Raw genomic sequence first — 19,225 nt, forward strand, 5'->3', positions numbered from 1 at the left:
ATGGTATGTAGTGCTATGTTCAATCATATGGAACCAGAGAATGGCTTGGGTTGGAAGGGACCTTAAAGATCACCTAGCTCCAACCCCCCTGCCATGGGCAGGGACATCTCCCACTAGACCAGGTTACTCAAAGCCCCATCCAGCCTGGCCTTGAACAATTCCAGGGACAGGGCATCCGAAACTTCTCTGGACAACCTGTTCCAGTGCCGTACCACCCTCGGAGGGAAAAATTTCTTCAAAATAACTAATGTAAATCTCCCCTCATTCAGTTTAAAACCATTACCCCTTGTCCTATCACTACATGCCCTAATAAAGAGTCACTGCCCATCTTTCCTGTAAGCCCCTTTCAAGTACTGAAAGGCTGCTGTAAGAACTTCCCGGAACCATTCTCGTCTCCAGGCTGAACAAACCCAATTCTCTCAGCCTGTCTTCACAGAAGAGGTGCTCCAGCCCCCTGATCTTCTTCATGGCCCTCCTCTGGACCTGTTCCAACAGGTCCATGTCCTTTTTATCTTGAAGGCCCCAGAGCTGAATGCAGTACTTCAGGTGGCGTCTCACCAGAGCAGAGTAGAGGGGTAGAATCACCTCCCTTGACCTACTGGCCATGCTTCTTTTGATGCAGCCCAGGATGCGGTTGGCTTTCCGGGCTGTGAGCTCACATTGCCGGGTCATGTTGAGCTTCTCATCCACCAACACCCCCAAGTCCTTCTCCTCAGGGCTGCTCTCAATCCATTCTCCACCCAATCTCTATTTGTGCCTGGGATTGCCATGACCCAGTGCAGGACCTCGCACTTGGCCTTGTTAAACTTCATGAGGTTCACATGGGCCCACTTCTCAAGCCTGTCCCAGTCCCTCTGGATGGCATCTCTTCCCTCCAGCATGTTGACCACATCACACAGCTTGGTGCTGTTGGCAAACTTGCTGAGGGTGCACTCAATCCCACTGTCCATGTCACCAATAAAGATGTTAAACAGCTCTGGTCCCACTACTAACCCCCAAGGAATGCCACTCGTCACCATTCACCACTTGGACATCAAGCCATTGAACACAATTCTTTGAATGGGGCCATCTAGCCAATTCCTTATCCATCAAGTAGCCCATCTGCCAAAAACATCTCTCCTATTTAGAGACAAGGATGTCATGTGGCAAAGTGTCAGATGCTTTACACAAATCCAGATAGATGACATCAGTTGCTCATCCCTTATCCACCAGCACTGTAACGCTGTCATAGAAAGCCACCAAATTTGTCAGGCATGACTTGCCCTTGGTGAAGCCATGTTGGCTGTCATCAATCACCTCCTTATTTTCCATGTGCTTTAGCATGGTTTCCAGGAGAATCTGCTCCATGATCTTGCCAGGCAGAGATGAGACTGACCAGCCTATAGTTCCCCAGGTAATTTGGTCTTTTTGTTTTTAAAAAGTGTCCATTTTCTTTTCCTATTTTTCTCCAGTCTTCATTATCTCAAATTATTGTCCAGGGTTTTCCACCAAAATGACAGTTATGAATCAGTAGTGCAAAAATGGGAAGATCAATATAATTACGGCAAAACCCCTCCTACTATCTAATTTTTCATCATGATAAACAGAATTACAGTAAGTGTCTACCTGGACAGTAAATTAAGATACCCTATTTTTAAAGATACAGCCCCAATGAAACAATATTTTACAATTTAATACAAGCATTCTACAATAGCCCACTTTTCTGTCTTGACTGCCAAAGCTTCTAAGAGATTTATTATTTAATCATAAATGTTGAGAAAACTCAGCGCCAAACTCAAACACAAAAAAAATACAAATACATACTATATCTAGTTACAGTTGGTTAGAACAGTGTGTTCCAATAAGGGCTTCAGTAAACCAAAATTATGCAACTTGCAGTATCAGTTGAAGCATTTATAACTTTTAGTGCCTGAAGTTGCCAAGAAACCCTGAGAAGCAGATGGGCATTACTGCTGTTAAGATGCAACCAGTTACAGAATTGGTTCTGTCATAATTACAGAAGTGTTTAATATTACAGCTTCCTATTATTTTCTTTTTTTAATTAATAAAAAGCATAAATGAACTTCATCTGATTTTCTTAGAAGATTCCACTAGTAACATCACTATTTGTATTCTATTTAAGAATTTGATTGTAAAAATAAATAATTTAATGGGAAAAAAAAAAAATCACTACCTGGGCAACAGTCACATTCACAGAATCGCTAACAGCAGGCCACCTGAATCTCTGCCTCTATCTGAAGAAAGCTTGATTAAAATCTTAATTTTTTTAAAAAATAAAAGGCCTAACAGCTTCAAGACAAGAACTAAATGCTAGCATTTACTTTCAGCTTTCATGACGTTTCTTCCTTATATTCCATTAAAACGTATCACTCATCATTATTCACTAAAGAAGCAGCACTCATAGCATTCAGCACCACAACAAGGTTATAGTTCTTATGCAAGTATAAATTATAAAACTTACGAGAAACTCCTATTTCAGATCAATAATTAGTATTTCAAAGTCATTGTCAGTAATATAAAATTATCTGAGACAAGCCTTCTATGTCCAATTATTCCAATGTAATTTTTCTGAACATTGTTCTCACCGAAGAAGGTGCTTTCTTACTCCAAGAACACACAATAAAGGACTTCCAAATGGCCATGATACTTTGTTTTCACTCTTTAATTGATGTGTAATTTAACTTATTTATTAGATAACCTATGGTTTATCTCAAAATGCTACAATAAATGTTGAAGTTGTCCTACCAGCATGGTCTGCATAGAAACTTATAGTGATTTGGAACACACATAGAAAGTCAAATGTCTAAATCAACACACTCAACGTATTTTTTTAATGACTCTCATGCCAATTATACAACTATATTCTATTACACCAACAGAACATTCATCATCTCTTCTCCCTTCAGAAGTAGATCATCTGATCAAAAGAAACTCTGCTTTATAATAGAATGTACATTTTGTACTCAGTCATCCTCATTTGGACTAGCTTCAAAACTGAGATTGTTCACCAAGGTGTTTCTACAGATAGCAGCATCTCTTAGGCTGTTGAAGTTAAATGTCATCTTTAATTAGTTAAACAAACAGCACTTCTTTCCTCCTAGGCAGAAAATGCTGTCAGTCATAATACATTCAAGATATTTTTAAATATATTTAAGGTATTTTTTGCAGGTTTTGTTACTGAGATAACAGGAAGGTGGGTGATGGACTGTCTCAACTAATATACAAAATAGTCTCAAAATATTCTTAGCATCTCACTGATTGATGAAGTGTATGAAATTTCTCTTGTTCCTCTCATCTGTTCCTAAAGGTACTGAAAGAGCATGAAGGTGTGTTCATAGGTCTCATTTGCTTCTAGAAGGTGGTTTGTTTACATTTCCAGCCAAATAAAGGCTCAAGTACACAAGTAACAGTCAACTTCTATATTTAAGATTTAATTTCTTATTTTTATGTCTCTCTGTTAAACTATGTTTCATGATACTGTAACACCCTTCCCATCACCCCACCCACAGACGGAAAAAAACCCCAAGCCTCTTGGCTAATTACCCCCAAAACATTAATTAATTTGTAAAAAACATGTGACTGGCAAGACACACTATCTGAAAAGACAGGTCGGAGAAACCTCCTGGAGAGACAAAGATCAGAACAACAGAACTGCCACCTGAGTACACAGCCAATTCCATCTGAAGGTAGAGCTTCATGGAACCCTTCTCCATTCAAATACCCAGCAGGAAGCAAAGCCTGACAATTCAGAAGGTACTCAAAGGCTCAGGATGAACAGAATCACAGCTTAACTTCCTGTTTCTTCAGATCACACAATGGATCACATCTCCATCAGAGACATTTCAACTGAATAGATGTATTACTTTGCAAGTGTTGAATTTTCATGTTCGGCTCTGTTTTAAAGTGGCAACCAACAAGACAGCCTTTCCCAAAAAGCAGTTCTCTGCAGCTTACAAGAATCAAATGCAGGTGTGTGCATTAGGCAAAACAAAGGGAATGGGCAATGCAGGTCAGTGATACTGTGGGGCATACGTCTGTATCAGCTCATGTAAGATCCATGTCCCTGCCTCACAGGTACCCCAACTGCAAGATGCAGCCTGTGGCTTTCTCTGTGCTTCTACACAGCACTATTGCCTCTTACCCAGGCTCTTGATGCCTCTCTAGTCAGCAAATCTTTCCATTTCTACCCAAGTCGGCTTTAAATGTGGGCTGACAGAAGGGTACTGAGATAGCTGTCTTTTGCTGCCAGGATGCTTACAGTGTGGCAGGAGATCATGTGAAGAATAACAGAAGTCTTGTGCTCCCCTCTGAGACTTGACACTTGTGTAATTGAAAGAAAATACAAAGATTCCTTAAAAATAAGGCTGAGATAAGGCATAAAGCATGACATTCATAACCCAACTGACAAATGCATTCATTCATTGAGTCATTCAAAAAGCACATAATGAAAAAACAAAGTCTAATATTTTCATAATTCCCCGGTTGAATGTAAATGGAAGAGAATTACACTCGAGTACCACTTAAATAACTAGAAAATTATTAAAAGTTACTGTGTTTTGCAACTGCACATTCCCAGTCCAGATACAGAAAGGAGCACTGGCCACTAATCAACACTTGAAGGAATAAGGAACACTTTTGACTTGTAGTTTCAGTGACAAAACCAGAGTTTCATGCCCAAACAGATATCTGAAGATGCTATTTGCACTACTCACCAAGAAATCAATTCTTTCCTAGTACATCTTAATTCACAAACTTTTAAAAATGCAATTAAAAAAATTATAACTGAGCATAATTAAAACACCCAGCATGTAAACAGGTAAGTAATGCATTATATACAAGTTAGTGTATCCTCCTTTTGCTTACTCAAATGCCAAAGTGGAGACAGTTACTTGATGGACCATGTTGCAAACAACATCCATAATAATCTATTTTTCCCCTCCTTCCCTTATGTATTGGGTTGGCGTGGCACGGTTTTGGTAGCAGGGGAACTACAGGGGTGGCTTCTGTGAGAAGCTGCTAGAAGCTTCCCCTACATCTGATAGAGCCCATGCCAGTCAGCTCCAAGATGGACCCGCCACTGGCCAAGGCCGAGCCCATCAGCGATAGCAGCAGCACCTCTGGGATAACATATTTAAGATGGGGGGAAAAAAACAACCTGCACCAGAGCAGGTCACTCCCCCAAAAGTGGGAAAAGACAATAAAGCTCAACTCCCAGGATTCATTAATCAAATACTAAAGTATTGACGAAAACACAAAAGAACCAAGCTATCAACAAAAATCACCCCTTCATCCATATAAAACTGCAAGACAATGTATGTCATGATGCAGGGACATGTGACAGTTTCTCATCTTTTCTGATTTTTTGGCCTTTCAATATGCACTCACAATGATGCCTTATTAAATGATATTCCCCTTCCAAATGAGAGCAGTACTGAATTTCTTTCTCTATTTTCTTTATCTGCTGTTAGAACTGGTTTTTAACTAGATTGTGAAAGCAAATTCATTACTTCACTCATTCTTCGTATTTCTTGCAGTACTTGGCTCCAGTAGATGGTTTTAAACCAGCAAAATTACAGGATTAAAGTGTATAAATCAGAAAAGGTTACTTAACAGACTGGACAGTAACATACATAATTAGCAACAGTAAACTAAAATTCCAATTTTTTTTAATATTAATGAATTCATTGCACAATGAGCAAGATTTTAAATTGGACCACTGCAGTAGTCCTTAATTGTTTCTGTCCTAATTATCAGGCAGTCCAAGCTGTATTTTTTGTGTACTGATTTCACTACAAAATTGCCAAGCTTATAAAATGAGTCTTTAGAAAATCTTGCATACAGTCTGAAAGCAGGAAGAAAGGATTTATTTTCCCACACAATTCATATACGAAAGCAGACATACAGCAGGAAGATTACAGAGGTACTTGAACAAGACCTGTTTTTCTACCTCTCCTGGAAGACTTCAAAAAAATCATTCCTCATTCACTGGGAAACTGGCAAATCTTGACTGTGTCCTTTGCAGGGTAGCCCTGCTCATTTGCCAAACATAAACATCTAGCTCTTTTGTCGCATCTCGGGACAGAGAATGAGAACTACACAACACCACTATAAAACTACCTGGATTATAGGCATGTGTTTTTCAGATGTGTGACTATCTGCTGGGTGAGACCACCACACGTGGCTCACAGAGAATATTCTTTATACTAGAAAAAAAATACAGGAAACTAATAAACTTTCAGATAAGGCTGAAAATTAACAAAATTTGAAACTAAGCTCAACTGAAGACTGAACAGTATCATTCCAGTGAAATGAATGTCTATCTATCCGAAAGACAGACATAAAATTTTACATTAGTGAATATCCAAAAGGTTCTCTTAGTCTCAATAATTTTGAACCATGTAGTATTTTTGAAGGGAATTGTTTTCAAAAATACATAAGACAGGAAGTAAGAAGAGAAGGGATTTATAGCTGATTGTTTTCTGGAAACAAGCTGTACCTAGGCGTTTATGGATAATCGTTTTTTGAATTGCAAAACATGGGCTATAAAAAACCCCCCCTAATTTCTGTAATTCCATTTAATTCTTCCCTTCTTAATTATATGATACTTCCACTACCTAATCTCTACTACATTAAAGATCAACACAGCACACATCTTTGAAAAAAAAAAAAAAAAACTTTAAAAAACTTATGGGTAATGGCAAAAAAAAAAGACAGCTGCTACATATACAGTAAACTGTGTACTGGCCCAGTAGGGCTGGAAGAGGAGGGGGTGATTGCATTTATCATCATCTGGTTAAGGAATGAGCAGGATCAAGTTTTCTGTGTTACAATCTGGCCAGTGCACGCATTTGGTTTAGTCTATGGCCAGCCTGATCTCCAGGTTGTTAACAGTAAAAAAAAAAAAAAAAACTTTCAAGAGCTATTGGAGCAACTCAGCCCAACACCCCAGATTTTATTAGTTCTGTTAGTTCCATACCTGTTCCAAAAAGCAAAGGACACCAAACCTCATCCTCTACCCCAATTTTCATTGACAGAAGAGAGAGTTCTTTGGTACCGACAATTTCTAGGGAACCCTTTTAACTAATGTAAGTTTAATAGCTCCACAGAGTTGAATTACAAATTTCAAAGAAAACGCAGATGGACTACAGTTTACCCACAGCCTGCAACATTAAACTATTCCTTTCAATATTCCCTCTCATCTGAAGTGTACTATGAAGAAAAGTAACAAGCTAATATTAAGCCAGGATTGCCTTCAGATATTTAACTCAACAGAAGGAAGTTGCAGAGAGAAGACACTATCACTCCTGATAGCTATGAAATCTGCAAAGGATGCAAATGTTTCCGCAAATTCTTACTTATCAGAGAGAGGCCAAATTCTTTTAAAATGAATATCAAAACAGAACACAGAACCTAGAAAACAACTAAGGTGAATAAACCACTCATGCTAAGGTTTAAAAGTAATCCTCCAGGTAAAAGAACTCTCTGAAATTCAAGGCTCCATAAATTCAGGGGGAGAGGTGGAGAGGGAGTAAAAGCAGAAACTAACAGTAGACAACAGGAGAACAAATGCAGACTAGAACTAAAAACTAGAAAAAGATGCTATTCGCAACTACCACCACGATGTATATTTTTAAAAGTTATTTCTTCATTCAGGAGTTTTAAGTGTTTTTTTCTTGCAACTTTCATATGGTTTTGGCTGTAAAATCTAATAGTCAGTTGGAAAGAAAAGCCTCCAAAATGAATTCTGTGAATATGACTTCAAAAACATAGGAGAAAATGGCTAAAAATTCATCAGATTCTGGAAGGGAACGGGGAAATACATTAAAAAGTAAAGCAATAAAAGGCCAATAAAGTGTTTGGATACAGGAAATCCAGGTTGAATATTTCATCTGTCTAGAATAAAAGTCTGTGCCTAAGACATCAATAAACTGTTAAAAAACTATTTGTATTTTTCAGTTGAGACGTACCCATAATCTTTCTTCAGTGTAGAATATACTTAAACAAATAGTTTCTAAATAGGATGAATAAATTAGATTTAATATATTCAAAGTTTAAACCAGATTTTCCTTTCAAAATAAAATCAAAGAAAGCAGCCTTTGAAACAAATAGGTACACTTACTATGGACAATTAAAATCAAATCATATGAATCTTTCCGTTAAAGTTACATGTTGTTGCTGAAGTTTTTCAAACATCAATCAACTGAAGTGATACAAACAAAAGTCTAAATAACTGCAATTAGATATTATTACAGTGAAGAAGTTACATATGAACTAATAAAGAACACAGTTGCTTCACATGTGAGTAATTTTATGTAAATGAAGACTTTAATTCAAAGCAAAATAAAAACAATAAGAGATTAAAAGGCAGAAGAAAATTCGTTCCCTTCTAATTTATGAGTAACAATACTACAGACCAGTTTCTAAAATTGTATATTGCACTGTCATAGTGTTGTCTCCTACATCAAAAAGGCATCATTTTGTTTTAGGGGCAATTGTCTTGCAGAACACTTGGAAAGAAGATAGGTTAAAAAAAAATAAGCAAACAAAATGTCCATGAATCCTCCCAAGTATACAGTTCATAGTTATTCAGGGCAGCATGTTTGTGTTCTGCCTTGTAAATTTGCTTGAAACTGATGTGTTTTAAAAAAATAAATTCCATTTGGGTGGAGGAAAGACCTTGAACAATCCCTTTATCAAGCTGCTAGTGGAATCGCTTGTTAAGGAGCATGGAACAGATCTTTCGCAAATTATGTAACTGGTTCAATGGGTTTTCCAGGTTAAACAATCTTCAGATTTCAGAAAGCTGCATTAAAATTAAGCATAATTCCTTGCTAAAATTCTACAACTGGAACCGCATCTACAATGAATAACTGACTTTTTTCAATACTAGCTTTTGTTCATAGATTCTCCCTTTTTTGCATTTCAAAAATCATCCGCCTAATATAGCTAGGCTTTATTTAAAATAAAATTAATTATAAAATTATTGAAGATGTCAAATGCTCATTTCTTAATGAAATATGAAATTCTCTTATGAAAAAGATTATATTTTTCTTGTCTTTTCATAGACAATTCTATGATTCTATGAAAAGCACGATGTTCACACTAACCTTTTAACTAACAGGAACAGATGGGTCTAACTGGATACAGGCGTTAACGGAGCATTGTGGTAGAGCAAAAGAACATGTTGATTCTCGTACCTCTGGCAGATGGGAACCAGTCAAAATTAGTTTTAGACTAAAAATATTTTCTATTTCTTGGCAGAAAAGAAAAAAACACTTGAAACAATACACTATTTTATACATGCCACCAGGGATCAGACAACAGCAGCTTTCAAAAAGTTGGTACCATACATTAAAACCAATTACATAGGCTTACTGTATGTCATTTTTAAGCCTGTGGATAAATTACAAATTCCTGAAAACAGTAGCTTATAATGGAAGTGCTGACACAACCTTAACTACAGCAGCAAATGCGCTGCTATTATGATGTTGTTATGGCAACTAGAATGATCAAGTTCGGAGAGAAAGAGGAAGAGTGCACATAAGCAAAACTTAAAAATCTTTGGCACCACCCTCCACAAACTCTTCCAAAATTTGTGGTCACAATGTTATCACTCCTTACCTTTACAACAAAAATTTAACTACAAATCTTCCCTTTAACACAGGTGAGGGGCGAGAGGCTCCACATTAGTGTAAAATCTAAGACAAATTAAATCCAAGGTCATAATCCATCTAGTGCATGCACATATCAATAGTCTGCAAAAACAGAGCCAGTTGAAAGATAACTGTAGCATCCACTGAGCACATATTCATTGGATATCACAAGTTAACAAACCACAATTATGCAAAACCATTCAATCTTTGATATAGTTTCATAATTTGTTACCAATCTGAATAGTTTAGTAAGAGTACCTTGCTGTAATTTGAATAAATCAGACAGCAAATTCACGTACACTGATCCATTAATTAAAATGTGATGGAAAATAGAATTGAAGCTTGTATATTTATGAAATGGTCATTATTGATCCTTCCTAATACTGTTAGACAAAATTAGAAATCTTTATGTGTTTCCAGAATTAAATAATGGAAAAAAAAAAATCACAAGGCAGTTACATTTTAATACACAAAAATTAACAAAGTGTCATTTAAAAAACATAATTAAAACCTGTGCCAGCGTTCTAGTCACCTTTCTCAAAAAAATTTTAGAGTTTAATTGCAAGTATTATTCTAGTAAAATTTCACTGCATAAAATTTCCAACGAAATGTTAGTATCAACCAGCAGCCCTAGAAATAATTTTAAATCACCATTATTATACATTTTTATTAAAGCATTCTGTCCAAATACATCTAATAGCAACACTTCCACTAGAAAAGTGAAAAACTAATTGCCTTTCTTCGCAAAGGATTTCATATTAAAGCCACTGTCTCAAGTTGACTGCCATAACTAAAATCTAGGGAACACAAAAGCCCTCAGATGTCTGACATGATAAGAGTTGTGCTAAGTACTTATACTCACTCATTTCCTAGGTAACAAAAACTCCTTTTCTTCTAAGTTACCTCAAGCCATTTTTCTTTTGAGTTTGTTGTTCTAAACCAGTTTTCAGACTACAGGGAAGACACATTTTATGAAGAATAGTCTCATTTTAAGAAATGCAAAAGTATGTATTTTCACTTAGAGCTAGCAGATATTCCTTTTAAATTCAAAATAATTTTAAGATTCAGGTTACCATGCTTTTAAGTCAAAAATTACTCAGTGTTAATTATCTGCAAAATTGATGGCAAAATTTTTAAACTTTGAAGACTGTTTTCATTTATACAGACATTTATAGGCTATTTTTTTTAAGAAACATACAATGTATTCTATATTGGGCACTGAAAATTACAGTTTTGCAGATTAATTTAGCTGGAACATAATCCCATATTCCACTGACAAAATAGAATTATTTAATCAGTAATAGCAAATAATTATTGATATGAGGTTACAACAAACCCTCCTCTCCCCTCCCGTCAAAAAAAAAAAAAAAAAGGTGAAAGAAAAAAAAAAAGGCTGAAGAATAAGGAAAATAATTTTGTTCACAAAAGCGAGAACTACTTGCAGGCAACAAAAGAAGCGGCAATAATGATGACATTTTCTTCAGAACATTAGCTCTTCAGCAATTTAAAAATTCTGATAAATACACCACTTTTCTCTGAAAAGCAACCACTACAGTTATCAACTCATTTGAAACAGGTAATCATACAGATCTATAAAAGCTGAATGACAACATTCAGAAGAAGGGTAAAAATGGGATTTCCATGTGTATAGCTATAGTTAAATAAATGATAAATACTTGATAACATTCTGAGAAAGGAAAATGCTTAGAAGTGTTCTCTGACACTGTCTTTTAATTTATTTTTAAAAATTTATTTGCAGTACTAACATTAGCGGTTACTACACACATTTATAATTTGTAGAAACATTTCACTGAGATATGGCTTTACTGATCACTCAGTTTTATCAGAAAAATGTTTTTCCTGATACATTTGACAAATTACTTTCATACAGTAGGGGTAATACTCAGCCTTTTCAACTTGAAGAATATGTAATTATTAATCATTAATGCATTAACATAGACAGTGTTCAATACTATTTGCAAAGCTATCAGCTTTGATTCTGTAAATATCAAATCTCACTAAGATTGCAACAGAATTTCAGTGAGCTTTCACCTGGAATACTCATGTACTTAAAAAAAGCTCGCTTCTGTGCTGCTCACTCCCTATGCAACTTTTAAAAAGCAGTCTTCCTAAAACAGGTATGGGCTTTATTCACCCTAGATCTGATTTTCAGGTGCAGAGTTTCAATACACTGTTAATGAAAGCTACATAGTTATTTTGAGCTTTTTGCCTATCATGTGTACATGCATAACACCACTCAAAAAACAGAGGAAACTGAAACCGAATTCTGTTCAAGAAGTACAAGACTTTTCCCTCACTAAAATTAATTTTCCTCTTATCAGAAAACAACATGCCTGTGAACCAAATGAAATGAAGCAGAGGGTTGCAACCAGTCCCCTGTGATTCCTTACTCCTGCTTTAGAGGTATGAGAACTTCATGTCCGCTGACGTTCTTTATGGATGTGGAATCCCTCACCACGCCATTCTGCGAGTGCAAGATAAACAAACTCCGCAAGAATTAATCACGTACTACAGCACTGACTGTCACATAGTAGACATCCAGTCACAAGACAGACTATCAACCCTAGGGATTTTATAGCTGTGCACGCTTGAAGCTTTTGCTACTTCAGCCATACCAGCAACATTCTCCACTGGAGATGTTGCTTATGCCCTTTAGTTACGCAGCTTATATATATATAGCCTATTCCTGCTGTAGCTTGACCAAACAGAAAAGATTTTTAGAACACCTTGCTAAAAATACAATTCCTCTTCTTTGTGCTATATTGAAGGTTGAAAATTTTAACCAGCCTTGTCTTTAGAATCTAAATTCTTAACACTAATCATATCCTTATCTTAGGCTCAGGTTGCACCCCAAGATGTCAGGATCCCTGTCATGCCCTAAATTTTAACATGCTGCTTCATTCAAATTTACTTTAATCTCCAGGCTTGAGACAGCAGAATATTTTTGATACTAACATACAAATTTCAACTTACCAATTTCTGAAGAGGGAAAAAAACTGGGGTTTACACATATACATGTGTGTGCGCTCGCATATATGTGCATATATAAAGGGCTCAATTATTTTGTGCTTCAGGACTTCTTTGGGGATAATCACAGAGTAGTTATTTGAGTGCCTTGTTTTGGGATTTGCAAGGGGGAAGCAAACTGGGGCTAGTGTTTGTTCTTTGTCTCCTGAAAGATTATCTGAGCATACAAACTCCATAAAGTTATCTTATTGCTACACAAACAAAGATTGCACCTTGTCAGACTTCCAAACTCTTGGAAGGGTTTCATAAGAATCAGCACTCTTACAAAATAGCCTAATAAATTTAGGACACTTTCAGTTCAGGCTAGGCTACCAACTCCAGATATGCATTGTATGCTTAAGGACAGAAATCATGAGACAGAAAGTGTTAATATATTTCAGAAAGTATATCTCATTCCAGTACTTTCAGCATGGACTTTACATCATGTACCCATTGTATCCTTGGCAACTCAACTCCTTATCTAAAGAGACAAGACTGACAACTTAGATTTAAAGTTACAGCCATCATATGCTACTAGGCTTGGATTGGGTCTGGAGCTAGACAGGACGCAAGACAGACGCCAAAGGTATTCAAAAAGTTATTTGATGTGATAAGAGCATAACTGTGCTCATCGTTATTGACTGGATAAACCAAAAAATGCTCTCCATCATTTCATGAAGATAACTTTGCTGTTTCAATGAAACGAGGGCAAATTACGAGAGAAGTTTTTTATACTTAGAATAAACAAGTACAAACCTGTAGAAGTAGCCCCTTCTCCCACCATCTTTTTAGTGTGGTTCATGTTTCAGCCCAGTTCTAAAGTAAAGAATCTATTTTCTTTCCCTCATCATTTTATTTCTTCTTTACCGTCAATGTACAGAAGACAAAAAAAAAAAAAAATGATTGTAAGCATTTTCTTGTCAATAAATTAAAAATAAAAGTTACAGTAAATAAGGTTCCAATGGGAAAAAAAAACCCAAAACTATATTCTAAAGAAAAGTTCCAAATGATGCATTATTTTCCCCACAATCAGCATGCGTTGCCCGTAACAACATCAGTACAGTGAATGAAGATTTTACCCATCATATTTTAGGACAGATTTATGAAGAAGCTCTTCATAATGCTACATCAAGTGAGTTTTTCAATATATATGTATTTCCTACATATTAACCTCAAGAGCATATTTAACTAACATTAAATCAGACAATTTAAATTTCTAAACTAATTAGAAATGGATTTGTGAGTCAGAAAGCCTTTGTTTGACACAAAGTGTGTAATGAGTCTGAACATCATCTTCATACACAGAGTCTTTTGAAAAACATTTTTTTTAAACACCAAGGTTTCCTGGGGGAGGGGGGAGAGACAAACCCCCCATTAATGTGTAGGCTTAATCCGCACATTAAGTTATAAATGAAAAACCGCAAGACGACAGCCAGGTTCCCCAAATGAAAAGCTACATGAAGCAAAACAAAAACTACTATTTTTAAAGCAAATCTTTTGGAACATCTTTTTGATAAAATGCTAGCTATGAATAGACCTTAACCTGAATGGCATTTTTAACCCTATACATGACATCTACCATGTCAAAACAACTCTGGTCTGTTTTACCTGATTATATCCAAAACCAGCAGTTTTTTCCTGGATTCATTTCTTGATGACAAGCTGTTCAAACACAGAGCACCTATCAAACCTAGTATTATCATCTGCTGCTTTTTTCTTCTAGTAGACACTGCTGTCCATCAGAAGAAATAATTAATGGGTCTATTATGTATGAGAGCGTCATCCTGTCAGCTCAGTGACTAGTTTGAATAGCTCATATCTGCTACTCATTGATGCCATGCGTGCTCACTGTCCTGAGAGATGACAAAACACTACACCCTTTGGGATTTTTTTCCCCCTCTGTTCTAAAGCAGCATTTCACATCTGTGTCTGACAGAAGCATAAGGAGCTGAGAGAGGCAGACTTCATCATCTTTCACAGATTAATGTCGCATGGGTTAAAAGTTAAGATCTGATGTCTACTGATGCTGCTATTTCCTACAAAAATCTAAAATGTGGAGGCTACCAAAACGTGTAGGGAAATAACTTTTCAGGGTTGGAGTAGCTACAGAGAACAGATGGAATTTACTGGATACTAAATCTTTACATGATTTTTAAATGGTTGCTGAGTTAATTGGGGTCAGTGCATTTGTCTTTTTTTTCTTTCCCCCCCTTTTTAGGGGGGGCAGAGAAGATGCAAAGTTTACAGGTTCTTTTCTGTTACCTGGCTAGGGCAGAATAAACAAAGATGCTGAATGTGGAAGAAAGCAGATATTGGAGATATCTGGAAATAAACTGGAAACAACCAATACCACAAGACGAAGCAGCAGTGAACAACAAGACGCTGTGGAAAAAGAAATCACAAGACGAGAGTGCACAATGCATTTCAAATAGAAAAAAGCTTCCTCTCTGCTGAGTGAGTCTCAGTATATTCTGACAGAGCACAGATAAAGCTTCAATCAAGTATCTCCTACGTAAGTTTTTATTTCATATAATTCATATAATTGTTTATTATAACAGTATATACTTTAATGTATGCACAGTAATTCAATGAATTTAAATTTCTTTATACTGATACTTAAGTTTAAATCCCTCTATGGCAAATATTGGTGTTAGATACTGCTCAAATAACAGCTCTCTTTTGATATTGAGGTTATTCAAAGGAAGACTATTAAGTGCTTTCTCTCTTGACTTATACTAGAGTGAAATATTTCCTAAGATTTAAATTCTTCAAAATATTTTAATACATATTTCCATGCATGACTGTTTAAGAAAAAAAAAAAATCAATAAAAAGCAATGCTGCTGTTAATATTACCAAAACACATTTACTGTACTTTATTATCTTTTTAATCTGGCAAAGCAAACAATATTTTGCAGCATAGCAGTAAATGTAGAAGGATGTCTTTTATTATAGGATAATGAATATTTGTTTATGTAAAAGGATATTAAATAAAGCTAGAAGTGTTGATTAGTTATCTATCAAAGGTAAATTGGAGCACTGTAAGGAAACAGCCCCATGTTAATACACCCCGAGATACTGTGTACAGAGTTTCAACAAGAAGACTGGACATCAGTGCCCCAGTAAAACTATTAAAAAAAAAAAAAAAAAAAAAAAAAAAAAAAAAAAAAAAAAAAAAAAAAAAAAAAAAAAAAAAAAAAAAAAAAAAAAAAAAAAAAAAAAAAAGGTGCAGGTCACCTCAGTTAGTTTACGCATTTGGAGCATCTGCTACATAAGCCACATAGACATGAATCCTACATGGAAAAAACATGCAAAACACCTTAGAAGAAGATTCTAACATCTAATAGGGCTTGAAAAATAAACACAGTATCTGTTAATCAAAAAACTATACTTATAAGCCATGGAGAAAGGTATCTGTGCTCACACACACAAAAAAACCCCACACCCCTTTAAACTGAAAAGCACAAATAGCCCTATACTGTTTAATAGTATCACATTTATAGTATCACATTGGTCAATTTCATATGTAATATTAGCTTCGAAAACCCACATCTTTATTTCTACTGTCTTTTACTGATTTCACACCATTTTTTCTGTTTACTAAGACATAATGTTTTTACCAGCATTGTTTTAGGTATCTTTCTTCTGCTTCTCTCTATATGACTTCCCTCATTTCTATTTAGCATATTTTTCTTATTTAACGTATCCATCAACCCTTTTCCTGTTTTTTTTTCTTGCTTTCTTGCCTAACTTAGTAAAATAATCTCTCTCATGCCTGATGCTTGCTAAAGACAGACTAATTTGCCTTTTACAAACACCTTTTTTGAACCTTTCACTTATGCACAAAAGGTTTATTAATTGTATCAAGTGCTAGAAGACTAAACTTACTTGCCCAAGACTAATAGAATATCATGAAACTAAAAACCAGAAGTTGATGCTATGCTGAACCTTGTCTCATGTCAAGAGTCAACAACATACTCCCAAAATAATGGAATTCCTACCAGGAAAAATATGTGAAACAGCTTCTACAGGAGAGGAGTCGTCTCATGCATATTACTGTAGAATATTTTATATATTTGAAATTACTCCTACAAGATCCCACTCTTTACTACCATGATGGGGGGGGAAAGCCATTTCATATTCTCTAAATATTCGTGCTTAAGTGAATTCTGCTTAATACAAGCAAAGAAGTTTCCATTATTCTAACCCTTTTCCATTTTCCCACTTCCTGTATTTGATGAGAACTTGAGAGGAATTTTTCCTAGTACACCTATCACTTAGCCATTTTGTTGCTGACAGGTTCCAGCACTCTCTTGACTTCTCCGATTTCTGTCCTTTTCTTTTAGAAGCAGCTCCAACTACTCTCTCCCCAACCGCTTGATCAAACATCTCTTAATTTTTTTTCCTGTGCCTCACTTCACATATTACATCGATCCAGTAAGAATTCTTCCTGTTTCCTCAACGCTCCTATACAACACGCACTGCTACTTTGTCTCTCATCTAACATCCCAGGAAAAAAATCGTAATTTAAGAAGTAGGTTCTGTGCAATACAGAAGAAAACAATATGGCTATAAATTTCGATGGCATCAGTTCAAGATCTCCATAACTTGAACTGTCAAAGCCTACTACAGCTTGGTAACACTTGTAACAAGCAGCAGATGTAATACAGCTTTTGTTAGCTGATTTTAGAAGACAGCTTTGTATCTGGTGAATCTGGTACAGAGTTCTAAGTAAAAGAGAGAAAAATCAGTCTGGATTCTCTAGTTATTGCTCTCACACTTGAAAAATTTTCTTACCTTGGATAGCGTGAGATATTTGCCTCCTAAACAATAAAAGGTATTGTTTATCATGGTTAAAAAAAAACAAAGAAAAACCCCAAAGATAACAGCTAGCCTATTTAAGAAAATCAGGTTATTATTCAGTGAAGCTCTCAAAAAGCTTACTCAAAAATTAGCGTTTCAGAAAGTTCTAAACCGAGAGTTGTAGTTAAGACTTTTTAAGCCCCCTGTTGAAAATGAGACGGCTAAGACCAGGTGGAAAGCTTAGTTGTAGGAGGAAGAATTAGATATAACTAATATTTTGAAAGACTGGATACAACTATGTAATATTTTTAAAAGAAAAGGTAGATTTTTTTTCAGAGGTATTCATTAATAATTTTTAATTTAATTCATCAAGATAAATGTTATTTTTATTTTCAGTGTATTATTCCTCTCACTTATTTTCAAATAATTCAGATTCTTTAACATAAGTAAACAGTCATTATCAAGTTCCTACACCTCTATGCAACCAGAAATAAATATATCACAGAATCTTTGCCAAAATGTGCAATTATGTAAAATCACCTCAGCTGAAAGCAGTGAGTCGATACTTATTTTCCACTGTTATCATAATAGTTGTTCAAGGATCACTAAGCATCTGACAAGGATATCTTTTCATTTCCTCTCTGTATTAAGTTGCTTGTATACATGAAATGAATAAACCACATCACAAAATAACTACAGTCAATTGTCTAAAGATAGTACATCTCAGCAAAACGGCAGGCATGGTACTTACAAATGGGAGCCCCTTCTACACTAATTCAGCAGGTACTAAACATTAAAGTGGCATAGCATGATTTAATGAGCCTTTTAACGACGCAAATGAGACACAGAACAAAAGTCCAAAGTGCCCCTTCTGGGCAGTTATCAGCTAAAGGAAATCAGCAAGTAGAGGCACAAACTTATAGATATACATTTTCCTAAACTGCTGGCTTATCTTCTGCAATCAATTCCATGTCTACTCAAGACTACTAAATTACAGGTAAAACATTAAATACGTTTACACTTCCACCTTTTTGTTAAGAGATGTAACTAACATAACCTAATAGAAAGCAAGGACTGAAATCCAGAACTTCTGCTCCTATAGTTAAATCACTGGCCTAATGTGTTCATTTCACCTTGAATTACAGGCGAACGCAAAATTCACCACGGTCATTTGTGTCTCTCTCAAGCCCCTTCACTAAATAATCCCCTGCCTCCAAGAGTCAATGTAATGCGAAAAATGGCACTAAAACACTTCAAGACCATTTGCACTGTAAATACACGCAGGTAATATTATGCAGTATTTCCAACCACAGGTAAAGAGATATTTTCCAGAAAGCCAAACAGACCAATATTAGTTACATTCATATCCTTTTGTCGTAGAATACGCAGGCAGAGCCAGGTCAGGCAAAACCAGTTTATAGCTACAGCAGAGAATGCAGTGACAGACGTTCAGCCCTCTACCAGTACGGCCTCTGACTTAAAACAAAAGCACAAGGGTTTATATACTTTTATGGCAGATATAAAATGCTTTGTGAAGGGCCCTGATACGGCAAAGCAGCATCTGCATAGAAAGCAGCTTTGTTACAGCAGCTGTAACTGTGTGCCCCTGGTAACTCAAAACTGCAGCCCTACAGCCTCCACTTACATCTGTTCGGCTCATCCCTCTCTTTTGCCTGTGATGCTGCTGGTTCTTGACCAACTTTTAGGTCCAGCAAGGCCTGCCTCCACACTTTAAATCTTAATT

At 35.9% G+C, this 19,225-nt stretch overlaps 2 protein-coding genes across 2 annotated transcripts in view; one reads left to right on the forward strand and one right to left on the reverse strand.

Annotated features, from left to right (window-relative positions):
• Positions 1-19,225, reverse strand: part of AVEN (apoptosis, caspase activation inhibitor) — a gene marked incomplete at its 5' end in the record, with an annotated part of 101,445 nt that overhangs the window by 41,318 nt on the left and 40,902 nt on the right. The gene's annotated exons all lie outside the window — the stretch shown is intronic.
• CHRM5 (cholinergic receptor, muscarinic 5) overlaps positions 14,301-19,225 on the forward strand; it is a 56,669-nt gene continuing 51,744 nt past the window's right edge. The window contains exon 1 of the mRNA XM_014941647.1: positions 14,301-15,192. The gene's annotated coding sequence lies outside the window, so the exon portion shown is untranslated. The remainder of the gene's footprint in view (positions 15,193-19,225) is intronic.

Source organism: Calidris pugnax, unplaced genomic scaffold (assembly GCF_001431845.1).
Source record: "Calidris pugnax isolate Ruff unplaced genomic scaffold, ASM143184v1 scaffold56, whole genome shotgun sequence".
Taxonomy (NCBI): Eukaryota; Metazoa; Chordata; class Aves; order Charadriiformes; family Scolopacidae; genus Calidris; species Calidris pugnax.